The 13,809-nt window shown below is 39.8% G+C and overlaps 1 long non-coding RNA gene across 3 annotated transcripts; it reads left to right on the top strand.

Moving 5' to 3' along the window:
* Positions 1-1,734: 1,734 nt before the first annotated feature.
* LOC311301166 lies at positions 1,735-5,945 on the top strand. 3 transcript variants are annotated; one of them, XR_014629403.1, is made up of 12 exons: positions 1,735-1,844; positions 2,601-2,799; positions 2,937-2,986; positions 3,173-3,255; positions 3,431-3,479; positions 4,063-4,134; positions 4,239-4,320; positions 4,415-4,448; positions 4,532-4,618; positions 4,760-4,924; positions 5,084-5,141; positions 5,234-5,945. It is a non-coding gene; the product is annotated as an uncharacterized lncRNA (long non-coding RNA). The 3 variants fall into 3 exon arrangements; XR_014629404.1 differs by having other exon boundaries at positions 3,170-3,255; XR_014629402.1 differs by lacking the exon at positions 3,173-3,255.
* Positions 5,946-13,809: the final 7,864 nt, after the last annotated feature.

Raw genomic sequence — 13,809 nt, 5'->3', positions numbered from 1 at the left:
GATAGACAACTTGAGCCTGAATTGGATGAGTTGCCTGAGTGGAGCAGGGCGAATTATCTGGAACCGAATGCCTCAAAGACGAAGGAGATGGTCATTGATTTCCATTGGGAAAGATCTACCATACCATCAAAGCATTAGATGTCAGCAGTCAGGAAAAAGAGATGGTGCAAGAATATAAATATCTGGGAACCACCATCGATCAAAAACTCACTTTCAAACCAAATAGTAAGACGATTTTCCAAATGCCAGAAGTGTCTGTACTTCCTTCGAAAATGTTGTAACCTCTGGGTTCACCAATTAATTCTAAAAGCCTTCTAGTGTTTCATCAAATCAATTCTTACCTTTAACATAACAGCTATTTTTAGAGGTATAAGCAGCATTAACATCAGCCTTCTTCACAAGATTACAAGAGCAGCAAAATCATTGGTTCACCAGGAAGACCATTTACAATATGTGAGTGGTTGCTAAAGAAACTTAAATAGCAAAGGACACAATTCGCATCTTATTTTGCTGGTAGTCTCAAAGGCTGTAGATCAGTGGTTCCCAACAGGGGGGTCGCGGCCCACAAGGGGGTCTCGGCGAGCTCTCTGGGGGGTCGCGTCATATTTTGAAAAGTTTTGAGTAATGAGCATTCAAGTCGTCCGTAACTTTTTCTATGTTAAAAATGTACAAAATGTATATAATGAGCGAGTTCATCATGAATCCATCTTCCAAACCGTGTTTTTTTCTTATTCTGAATCACTATGGTACACCTATAATAACCCAGATAGCAAAAAATATCGGCATGGCTTCTTTTTGCCGCCGGCCCCAAGCTGTCGGCTATAGGTGCGCCCCGCTGGCGGCGATGAAGCGTTTGCCGCCGAATACGTCACTCCCATTTCTTGCGAGATGCCGCCGGCGAACAGCCGCCGGGCCGCCGACTTCATTCTCTCTGGCGGTTGCCGCCGTCTAAATGAACCGCGGCCGGCTGGCGGCAAGCCGCTTTGAAATCGACCAGCCATGAGTGAAACTGACAGCATCTTAACTACTTTTCACATTTAAAGCGATTATAATTATTATGTGAATTATATCAATTTTTGTTGTTGCTCCAAAGCCATTAGGGGTTATAACAGATTTGACTCTGATTCCATGATAAGGTTTAGGAAATTACATTTAAATTACTTTGACACTCTGAAGCGATAATATGTAAAATATATAGAATTATTTTATTCACTTAAGGTGACAATTCTTTACATTTCTTTGATTTATGCACAATTTGAGATGCACCAATAGACCAAACAGAATTCCTTTTGTAAAACTAACTTGGCAATAAATATCTTTCTGATTCTGATTAGTTTTTAAAATAAATATTTAGCAGAATAAATGGATGAAGGTAGATTTTTCACCAATGCTTGAAATCAGTGAACAGTGAAAGACATCTGCAACTTGGCCAAAATCTTGGGTTTGCTTTATATTTTTTTATTAATTTGCAACCATGGTAATGTCTATGAGAAACATGAAAATCCCTGTTCTGACCTGAAGGATAAAGTGAAATATTTATAAATATTTTGTCTCTCTGTCACTCCAGGAAATTGTGGTTATGTCTTTCATTGTTTTACAAGCTCAATTTTTTTTTTTTTTTAATCTTTTACATGTATAAGGGATTACTTTGCAGTTTGCAATTGCGAGTTTTGCGACCTGTACAAATGTTTAAGAAAGTGTTAAAGCACAAACAGAGAAGTACCTCCACCGGTCGAGAGGGGCAGCACCTAAAAAACTGAAGCAGATTTACTCGTCTCGTCACACGGTTTCAGTATTTGGAGAGAGGAAATATCTTACTGTATGGGAAATATACGATCTTTTAAGTAAGTACATTTTTCCTTTTTGTGTAACGCAATATTACTATGTTCATTTTTGACATTGTTTTTAGTTCTTCTTCTTAAGATCTGTTCTTGCCTAACTAGTCAAGCTAAAGTAAGTTAGCCTTGTTTGCAAAGTTTCCGCCATGTTTCCGCCATAGCTAGGCTAACGTTACTTAGTTTCTTCCTGGCGTTGAGTTTTTTTCTTCTTCTAAGTATGTTTAACTGTTATGTATGTTTATACAAGTGTGAGTACATGTGGTTTAAGATAGTATTGGTCAGTCGAATGAACTAACGTTACAGTTCCTGAACTACGGACAATTATTCTGCCGCCTACGTGGGAATGGTAACGTTAGCAAAATCTTCACGACAAGAAAGACTGATCAGTATAACTTGTGTTGTTTTCTAACTAAACATAATTATGCTGCTAGTCTAGATTAGAGTGTTCGCTACCACATGCTGTTTCACCTTTTTTACACACTGAGTTCAAGCATGTTCTAACCTTACATGTTAAATGTATCTAGCTACAGTAGGTAGCCAAACTTTACATCTAGAAAGACTAGTTTAACTTTTGGTGTTATCTTACAAAAATAACGATGTAGGTTGTTTATATGATTTTGTTTGTCTGAACATGGTTTTCTGTTGATCCACTTGTGAAAATTACTGCTTTTTCGAAGGGGTGAGCATTTTAATGTTGTTGATTTTGCCTGAAAAAAAAAAAATCAAAAAGTATACTTTATGCTAATGTGTCTTCTATTTTAGATGCTTCACATTGTTCAGTTTATCAACAAGGAGGATCTGCCATTTGCAGTGGTTCCGCAAGAGTGGCTCAACGAAGGGCATGTGCCATTGGCCCCCATTTAACCTCCGCAAAAAAGACAAAGGAACAATTTAGCCATCCGCTGCACACCTCCACACAGCACCTGGGAGAAACATCATTTTAAGTTCATGAAGGGAGCAGGTAAATGGGTCTGACTTGTACATTTGATTTTCCTTTATTTCATCTGTGTAATTTATTTGTCTGTTTATTGTGGATAACGGAATCTTTCATTCATTATTATTATTATTATCATCAAATTTCTGTTTCCTCTTTCTTAGAACCAGGTTTCTCCCCAGTAATCCAGAATCCGCCAAGAGTTTGAGTACAAGTAAGTGATGTTATTTGTGAAGTTTTTTTGTCTTGGAAACTATTGCTTCTATTTAAAGTTGGCATGAACTGGAAGTTCCAAACGACTTTTCTCCAGTGTTGACATATTTCCAAGTGAAAGGGAATATTGAATAGAGGAGCAGGGTTTTACTCTAGCGCTCCTCATCTCCATCTCTGCTCATAGCAGACTAACGGTTTGAGGGGAGTTGCCACGCCCTCACGCCATTGCACATGACCAGAAGAGAAGTCGTTTCGAGGGGGGAGGGAAGGGTAACGTATTTGATTAAATATTATAAGGGTACATGAATAAAAAATAAAAAAAGTGCACAGATGAATAATTTACATAAACACTACAATATTAGATATAAAAATACAAATTGTAAAATTTGATTTCATGCTGACTTTAAGATGATGAATCCTTTAATCATAATCTGTTTTTCACTAGGACACTTGATGGGATTCGCTGCAGCAGTTTCTGGATGAAAGGTGTTGAGGTGTGTTGTACATTCCATTAGCTTTACACAGTTCAATTATTGTTTCATTACTGAATATGCAATACTCTAGCCTGACTACGTCAGACTTCGTACTTCCGCTCAATTTCATTTCGCTTCTGTACTCAGTCTGAGACAGCGTCATAGCTTTCCGTTTTCCTCCGGCCTGAAAACAGCCGGCCAATCAACGAACAGAGGGCGGGCTGAGAGCCGTGACGTAGACGCTGATTGTACCGTGGATGCGTAGATTTACTTCACATAATCTGCAAAAGTCATTCACAGCCATGTTCACTCCGGTATTTCGCTCGATGGTTTTGTTTTCGCATCATACATGTTTACAGTGGAAGTTAGATGCGGCTGAGCATGCGCATAACACACGCCATAACCAAACGTTATGTGATTGGCTTACGGGTAACCAATGATTTATCTAGCCCCCCCCCCCCCCCCCCCCCCAAAAAAAAGAAAACACTTTTCAATTATGCCATGCCAGACTCTGTCTACGAAGCAAAGCGAAGTAGCAGAGTTTGGTATTACCAGGCTAGCAATACTCTGCATTGAAATTAAAGCTGTTATGTTTGCTCCCCAGCTCATCAAGTACTAAGCTTTACACCCCCGGCAGCAAATTTACCCTGGCAGCATATGGGTGAAAACTCTGGAGGTATGTAATATGTTGCGCTTAACTAAGTGTTACATTTAAGTCCAATTCATTAAATGTATGCAATAACTTCAAACATATTTTTACATGTCAATGATTATCAATAGGAGGGAGAAAGTCATTGCTCTATTGTTGGCCCTTGTACTCCAGTGGCATCTCGTGTCAAGCATGAAGTTTTCAGCTGTGAAGGTATATTCTAGCCCTATGTCTTAATGTCCAGTGTTTTAACAGTATTGAAAATAGTGCCTTTAGTTGTTTGTTTTATTTTATTTTTTAAATGTAGAACCAAGCCCTGAGGGAAAGCAATGCACGAGCAGGTGAGAACTTGCACTGTTTCTTAAATTGTACTTTTTTGTGTGTGATGTAAGTCCAAAATTACCATATGCCTTTCATTTTGTAGCTTCGGATCACACCGGCTCACTTCAAGAGCAGGTGAAGCAAGTTCAACAAACAATGTTGAAGACGTTTGCTTGCACTGGGAAATCAGGTACAACTTGCAAACAGCACAGTGGTTGTTGGTTTAATTCCCACTGGGGCTACCTGACCATGTAGTAGACCTAGATATAAATGTCATAGTTTAGTAGTTGAGGGACCAGGACTGATTATTTTATTCTGGGAAACCCTGTAGGTGCAGATCAGACCCTTATGCTGTGACGTCTTGCAGAGTTTGGTGATGTTGTGTCTGTTGGAGTTATCCCTGTCAGGGGATCTGTTACTCCCCCTACACACCCAGGAAGATTTGCCGTGTCTTGACAACAGTTTGAAGCAGGATAAAAAGCTCCAGGAACAATTTGTAAGTTTGCTGATTATAATGCCATAGAGTAATCTAAAGTAAAATTTAAGATTGTATACTGCATATATTACAGTCTGAATCCTCAGCCTTTCACATTTTTTATTTATTTATGAGAAGCTTCAGAGAAATGTAATTTGTAACACTTTTTTGGATTTTCAGCTCGGTGTAGGGGATAAAGCATGTTTTAGAGACATGTTCCTTTAGACCATTGTTCAAAGTAAGTTGGATATTTTTTTAATTATATTTAAGTAGATGTGTATGGCCTCATGCAATTCAAATGAAATGACAGATCTGTATTTTCTAAATTAGCCATCCAGAAGAACCTGGCAACCCAGGATGCCACTGATGAAGCGGTCTAGGTTAACGTTTCGCGTTACCTGAAAGGAGCATCTGACCGTGAAGGCAGAAAAAGGCACCGCACAGCTGAGAGGGACCCACAGCCGACCACTTAGGCTGACTACTGACACCCCAGAATCACTGACAACTGGAATCCTTTCTTTATCTTGCAGTCAGTAACATCAAGACCCCTAAAGAAGTCAGAAGTGTCACACTATACTCACTAACTGTGGAAATTACTTTCTTTTTTTTCTTTTTTCAAATAATGCTTGTAAGTCCTTGTGCCACAGGTCAGCATTGCAGCTATAATGGTCTATTCTACTCCAGAGCTTTACTATAAATTACTACCACTTAACCTATTGTTAGAAATGGCTTGTAAATGTGATGTCATACTTTGATTTATTTGGTATCCTGCACATTATTTCGTATCAAGTATTCTCTTTACTTACAGGTAATTTTTTTCACCCTAGAGCTGTCCTCTTTATATCAACAATTATTGTAAGAGTAATTTGCTTGTAAGGCTGTTTTTTGTTTGTTTGTTTGTTTTTTTACCAAAATTTAATAAGAAACCTGCATGTTAGTATATTGATTTATTTATTTTTCTGTTATGTTTCAGTGATCTGACACATCTTGTTTAAATGACAGTTAATGTACTTTGAAATGTGGAATAAAAATGCCAAATGGATTGTCTGGTTTGAGCAATCATTATTCTTGATAAACTGCATGCTATAAATATTATATATATATAGCCAGAATAAGCGGCGGCAGATCGCTCGAAAATAGCGCTTGCCTCCAGCGGGCCGCGGAAGGGCCGCCTTAAATATAACGGCGGCGGGACGGCGGTTGGCCCGCGGGCCGGCCGCGGAACGAAGGCGGTAGGAAGGCGGCTGCCGCTTTTAAAAAGCGGCTGCCGCCGGCGGTGCGCCGTCCAACGTGTTTGCGATGTCGCCATTCTGCCGCTTCTACTGCCGCCGGAGCGCCGACGGTGGTCCGCCGACTCATTGCTATCTGGGAAGTGTTTATATTGGGACTATTTAACACTGGTTCGGATCGCCGCCGCTGCGGAGTAGTGGTACTTACCCTGCGTGACTCGTCATAGCCAAACACAGAGAAGTAATTCCGGCTCCAAAAGACGCATCATTCTGTTAACAAACGCATGTTTATTAACGATCGCTATAGCGCAAAAAAAAAAAGAAGGAATGCATGCTTTAAGGAGAACGATCATATTACATTAGCTAATTTTATCCATTACCTGGCCTGGCTGACCAAAAATGGGATTTTAACCATGACAGCCTTAAAAACCAAATACATATGGGCCAGACTGACCCTTGAGGATGATAAAGATGTCTTACCCTGTTAAAGATCTCTCCACGCATTGATCAAATTACTCACGACCAGCAGATCCTCACACTTATTGATAAAGCCTCACAAATAACATGCAAGTATTGAGGTCCCACTGACAGCAGTAATTTTGTAATAGCCTATATATTCATTCTTTTTGTTTTAACCTACACACCAGTGTGAATACTGATATTTTTTTATTGCGATTCAAATAGGGCCAATTTATAGGCTACTCTTAGGCTTAGGTTTTTAAATTACAAATGGCCCACTGATGTTTTTGTTATTGTATTTTCAATATTAGGCTATAGGCTATTATTTGTGCATAAACATATCTGGTTATAGTAATAAACATAGCCTACCGTTTGCTTGAAAACAACATATTTTGTCATCCTTGCTGCCAGCCAACAAGAGCGATAATATCATTAAATGTGAAGGGGGGCCCTAAAATATTTTCTTGGGAAAAAGGGGGTCTCAGACAATAAAAGGTTGGGAACCACTGCTGTAGATCATAGAGCCTTAAAACCAAATCTGCCTCCTGAATTCACCATATTTGTGTGTGTGTGTGTGTGTGTGTGTGTGTGTGTGTGTGTGTCACAGCATGCATGGGAAAGCTGCATTTGACATCTTGTGACAGCCACAGTTGAATTAAAAATGAAGTCTAAAAGATTCTCCCTTTCATTTTAATATGAAACTGTTTCTACAATCAGTGTTGTTTATAATGCCAAGGCTGTTTAACCGTTTGCGATGTCTGATATCCTCCATAGAACTTACAAATACAGCATTCTATGCAGAATTCAAATGGGTCTGATATGATCCGCTCATATCGTGTCTCTGGACCAGAGCACACCGTGTTTGTGTGCTGTGGAGGAAAGCACTGTCTGAATCGTTCACTATCCCCTATATATTGCACTACTTGCTATTCAAAACATAGAAAACAGTAAATGTGTGAACAAGTGACCAATCTCAGACACAGCTTTAGCATCTTTTTATCATGTAGAGGGCAGGACTCTTGAGATTCTAGGGAACATTTGATTGCACAGAAAATAGGATGAGACTAAATAGATGCACTTTTATGGACTTCAAAACAGAAACAGCAATTCACTGCCATTATAAAGCTTGGAGGGGCCAGGAATTTTTTTTATATAACTCCGATTGTATTCGTCTGAAAGAAGAATGTCATAAACACCTGGACGATTAAGTAAATCATGGGCTAATTTTAATTTTTCTGTGAACTATCCCTTTAACTTGTAATGGACACTTGACTACTTTTATTTGTAAAATAATATTTATACATTTTTGATAGAAAGTAGAAATCATTGTTTTAAAGAACCATAATTAAATGTTGAATTGATATGAATGGTTTTAATATTTGATGGTTGTGCAGTTTAATATTCTGAATATATATTATATATACTGTTTATATATTGCATATTGCATGTCTTGTTGCATGTAAAATCGCAAAAAGTTGAAATAGTTGAAGATGGGGGTCCAAACTCAGTCCTGCAGAGTTTAGGCAAGTCAAGTCAAGTCACCTTTATTTATATAGCGCTTTTTACAATACAGATTGTATCAAAGCAGCTTCACAGTGCTAACATGAAAATAATACAACAAAATTTGTTTCTAGAAGAAAATTGCGTCATTGTCCACCTTAAGTAAGGCAGATCAATAATTAAAATAAATGTCCCCAACTAAGCAAGACAAAAGCCAAGGCAACAGTGGCAAAGAACCAAATCTCCATCAGGTGACAGAATGGAGAACAAAACCTTGGGAGAAACCAGGCTCAGTTGGGACCAGTTCTCCTTTGTGAGTGGATGATTATGATTCAGGCAGCATTACAGGTCAGAAGTCAGACTGGATCAGAAACATTCAGAATATTTATCCAGTTCCATCTGGTTGGAAGTCAGAGTCATCACGCCAGGATGGAGACGAGTTTGTTGAAGATCAGTGCCAATGGCTGTCGTGTCGATGAGGCCTTCACAGGGCTGATGAGGCTGGCACCTCAGGGATACGTCATGGATGGGTCCAGGCGCAGGTCCACCATCTGATCTGGATACGGCCCATATCCGGCTGACTTCAGTAAACCTTGGAATAAACAGAAAAACTAACATTAGCGTAGATGCCATTCTTCTTATGATGTAACGAGTACATCAGGTGTTACAGGAAGTGTCCCCAGTTCCGGCTGAGCTAATCTATGCAGCCTAATAATCATTTAACTGATTTGAATAATAGAAATGTATAATGCTCTATATGAATGCCAGGTAAAGGAGCATTTTTAGTCTAGGTTAAACTGACAGAGCTTCCCGGACAATGTTAGGAAGAGTGTTCCAAAGTTTTGGTGCTAAATAGGAGAAGGATCTACCGCCTGCAGTTGATTTTGATATTCTAGGCATTATCAACTGGCCAGAATTTTGAGATCGCAGTAAACGTGAAGGACTATAATGCGTTAAGAGCTCGCTCAAGTACTGGGGAGCTAAACCATTTAGAGCTTTGTAAGTAGTTAGCAATATTTTAAAATTGATACAATGTTTAATTTTGACAGCCAATGCAGTTTTGACAGAACGGGGCTAATATGGTCATACTTCCTAGTTCTAGTGAGAACTCTAGCTGCTGCGTTTTGGACCAGCTGTAGTTTGTTTATTAAGCGTGCAAGGCAACCACCAGGTAGAGCATTTCAATAATCTAGCCTTGAGGTCATGAATGCATGAACTAACTGTTCCACATTTTTCATTGAAAGCATATGTTGTAATTGAGATATATTTTTAAGATGGAAGAATGCGGTTTTACAGATGCTAGAAACGTGGGTTTCAAATGAAAGATTGGTATCAAAGAGCGCTCCCAGGTTCCTAACCGACGACGAAGACTTGACAGAGAAGCCATCAATTGTTAGACAGTATTCTGGGTTAATACGTGCAGAGGTTTTTTGCCCAATAATTAGAAACTCTGTTTTTTCAGAATTAAGTAGTAGGAAATTAATAGTCATCCAAATTTTTATATCAGCTGTGCATTCCGTTAATTTTGTGAATTGGTGCGTTTCGTCGGGGCGCGTAGAAATATAGAGCTGAGTATCATCAGCATAACAGTGACAACTAATGCCATGCTTCCTAATGATATCTCTCAAGGGTAGCATGTACAGAGTGAACAGCAACGGTCCTAGTACTGAGCCTTGTGGTACTTCATACTGAACTTTTGATCAGTATGAAATCTCTTCATTTACTGCTACAAACTGATAACGGTCAGATAAGTATGATTTGAACCATGCTAATGCAATTCCACTAATGCCAAGATAATTTTCGAGTCTATTCAAAAGTATGTTGTGGTCGATGGTATCAAATGCAGCACTAACATCCAGTAAGACTAATAGAGAGATACAACCACGATCGTATGATAAGAGCAAATCATTTGTAACTCTAATGAGAGCAGTCTCAGTACTATGATATTGTCTAAATCCTGACTGGAAATCCTTTCAGATACCAGTTCTTTCTAAAAAGGAACACAGTTGTGAGGATACTGCCTTTTCTATTATTTTGAAAGAAAAGGTAGATTCGAGATCGGCCTGTAATTGACTAATTCTCTAAGAGGTTTGATCAAAAGTTTTTGGTACATATCCTAGTGACAAAGATGATTTAATGATATTAAGAAGAGGATCTATGACCTCTGGAAGCATCTCTTTCAACAGCTTAGTCGGTATAGGGTCTAATATACATGTTGTTGATTTAGATGATTTAACGAGTTTAGACAATTCTTCCTCTTCTATAATAATAATAATAATAATAATAATAATAAAAAATTATTTGTAAAGCGCTTTTCATAAAATAATCTCAAAGTGCTACAGAGACCACATTAAACGAATTTAAAATCAGAAACAAATAACAATACAAGTGATAAAATACATAAGAAAAAACAGCTAAAAGAGGAGTTTTTAGTGCAGAGTGAGATTAGCAAAGCCTAAGGACAACTTAAGAACGCCTGCCTGAACAAAACAGTTTTAAGCTCTTTTTTAAAAGTGTCCACAGACTAGGGTTTTCGCAAATGTTCAGGGAGGGAGTTCCAGATGCGAGGGGCAGCAGAGCAGAAGGCTCGGTCTCCCATGGTGCGGAGTCTTGAGCGTGGCTGATGGAGGAGGTTTGTGCTTTGGGACCGGAGGTTACGGGTGGATGAGTGAGGGGTAAGGAGGTCTTTGAGGTATTGCGGGGCGTTGTTATAGATGCAAAGGTGGGTGATGAGGGCAATCTTGTATTGAATTCTTGAGGTTATGGGGAGCCAGTGGAGGTTCTGAAGAATGGGAGTGATATGTTCGTATTTGCGGGTTTTCATCAGAGTTCGGGCAGCACAGTTCTGAATGAATTGAAGTTTTTGAAGGTGTTTATTTGGTATACCGATAAGCAGGCTGTTACAGTAATCAAGCCTGGAGGAAATTAAGGCGTGGACGAGTTTTTCTGCGTCAGAGAAAGTTAGGAAGGGGCGGAGTTTTGAAATGTTTTTGATATGAAAAAAGCAGGTTTTATACAGATGTTTGATGTGATTTTCAAAGGTCAGTAGTGGGTCCAGCTTCACACCGAGGTTGGTAACAGTAGTTGAGAGGGGGATGTCTTGACCGGAGAAAGAGATAGTGGTTATGGGTGATGACTGGACCTGATGAGGGGTGCCGATTTGTATGGCTTCAGTTTTAGAGCTGTTCAACTGGAGGAAATTATGACTCATCCATGCCCTAATCTCCTCCAGGCAGTTAGAGAGGACTAGAGATGATGGTGAAGAGGGAGCAGAAGATGATGAGGGAGCAGATAATGATGAAAGGACCGGGGTAGAGCATAGGTTCGAGTCGGTTCGCAGGTATAACTGAGTGTCATCAGCATAACAGTGAAAAGAGATGCCGTGTCGGCTGATGACACGACCCATTGACAACATGTATAGGATGAAGAGCAGGGGTCCTAGGATAGATCCTTCGGGGACACCACAAGTGACAGGGGCTGTTCGGGACATGGCAGATCCCAGGCGGACGTACTCTGTCCTGTCAGCGAGGTATGAGGTGAACCAGTCCAGTGTGGAGTGACGGAGACCAATGTCAGTGTGGAGGCGGCTTAGGAGGATATGGTGGTCGACAGTATCAAAGGCTGCTGAAAGGTCAAGGAGAATGAGCAGAGAGGGGGATCCAGAATCTGCAGAAATAAGAAGGTCATTGGTTAACCTCAACAGTGCTGTCTCTGAACTATGGGCAGTACGAAAACCAGATTGGAAAGTTTCAAACAGTGAATGACGTTGTAGATGTTCCTGTAGCTGTGCAGCAACAGCTTTTTCAAGCACCTTGGACAGGAATGGAAGATGGGCCGATAGTTAGAGAGGCATTCTGGGTCGAGGTTGGGTTTCTTCAGGAGAGGTTTGATAACGGCAGTTTTGAGTGGGGGTGGGACATGGCCAGAGTTTAACGAGTGGTTTATTATTTGTGTGATGAGAGGACTAATGGCCGACAGGTTTGATTTGATGAGTGCTGTAGGGAAGGGGTCCAGGGGAGAGGTGGAAGGCTTCATCTTTTTGATGAGACCCTCGACTTCGATCTGTGTGACTGTAGTGAAAGTGCTGAAAAGAGGAGGTTGTGAGCAGGTAGATGGCAGAGATGGAGCTGGGGAGCCAGAAAGCTGAGACCGGATGGAGTTGATCTTATCTTGGAAAAATACAAGAAACCTGTTGCAGAGTTCTGCTGTGGGTTCGGTTTGGGTTTGGTTTTTGGGATTGAGGAGATGATTTATGGTGGAAAAAAGCTGTTTGGAATTTCCTGGACTGTTATTGATAATGTTGGAGTTGTAGATGGACCGGGCTTGTTTAAGGGCCACTGCGTAGGCCTTCTGGTGATGTTTGTAGGCCAGCTTGTGTACCACCAGGCCAGATGATTTGACATGCCTCTCAATGGCACGGCCACCAGCCTTCATCTTGCGCAGTTCATCCGTGAACCAGGGGGCAGAACGGGAGAAAGACACAGTTCTTGTTTTGAGGGGGGCATGTGTATCCAGGAGGCAGTGAAGAGAAAAGTTGTAGTGTTCAACTGATTTGTTGACTGATGGATGGTTGACTGAGGCCAGCAGTTTGATCTCTTCTTCTTCCTCTCATCTTCTATAGCAATGAATGAATGAAAATTTTCCTCAGGGAAACAACAATGCACTGCCTGATGCGATACTGTAGTAGACGGTTGCATAGTTATAATTTTCTCTCTAATATTATCAATCTTGTAAGAAGTTCATAAAGTCATTACTTTTGTGCTGTTTGGAAACGCCCGGTGTTGAAGCTTTATTTTTCGTTAATTTAGCCACTGTTTCGAATAAATACCTAGGTTTGTGTTTGTTTTCTTCAAAAAGTGTTGAAAAGTAAGCAGATCTAGCAGTTTTTAAGGCTTTTCTGTACGCAATCGTGCTCTATCTCCACGAAATGCGAAAAACTTCTAATTTTGTTTTCTTCCAGCTACGCTCCATTTTTCTGGCTGCTCTCTTTAGGGCCCGAGTGTGCCCGTTGTACCACGTCGTTGGACTATTTCCTTTAATCTTCTTTTAGCGCAGTGGAGCAACTATGTCTAAAGTGCTGGAAAAGAGAGAGCCAATCATTTCTGTTGCAATATCGAGTTATTTTACTACGCTATCTGGGATGCTGACGTGATTAAACTGATCTGGAAGATTATTTATAAAGCAATCTTTAGTGGCAGAAGTGATAGTTCTACCATATTTATAACACATAGTCGGCTTTGCAACCTTGGCTAAATTAAGTATACATAAGATTAAATAATGATCTGAGATGTCATCGGTCTGCTGCAGAATTTCAACGGCATCAACAGTGATTCCATGTGACAATATTAGATCTAAAGTATGATTTATAACTTATATCTCATTACAAATAATAATAAAAAAATCCCCTTTGTGCCTATATTCTTCTTCACCCACAATTACACATGTATATTTAATAACCACTTGATTCCTGATCTCCCCACACGTTGTTCTTATTTTATTTTCCCACCAAGTGGATGTTTTTTTCTATTCACTTTCAAACTTTCAAAGCTATATTATGATATATACGGCTATATAAGTTGAATAAACAATACAGATGATGTTATTACTACACAAATAATGATATGTCAAATGCATGCCATATTCAACTCTTTAGTTATAAAAAGCTATCAATTGCCTGCTAGCTGGGCACCCACAACACAGTTAAGCAGTGTGTTATTG

The sequence above is a fragment of the Rutilus rutilus genome (genome assembly GCF_951802725.1).
Source record: "Rutilus rutilus genome assembly, chromosome: 12".
Classification (NCBI taxonomy): domain Eukaryota; kingdom Metazoa; phylum Chordata; class Actinopteri; order Cypriniformes; family Leuciscidae; genus Rutilus; species Rutilus rutilus.
This window is presented reverse-complemented; position numbering and strand designations above follow the sequence as displayed.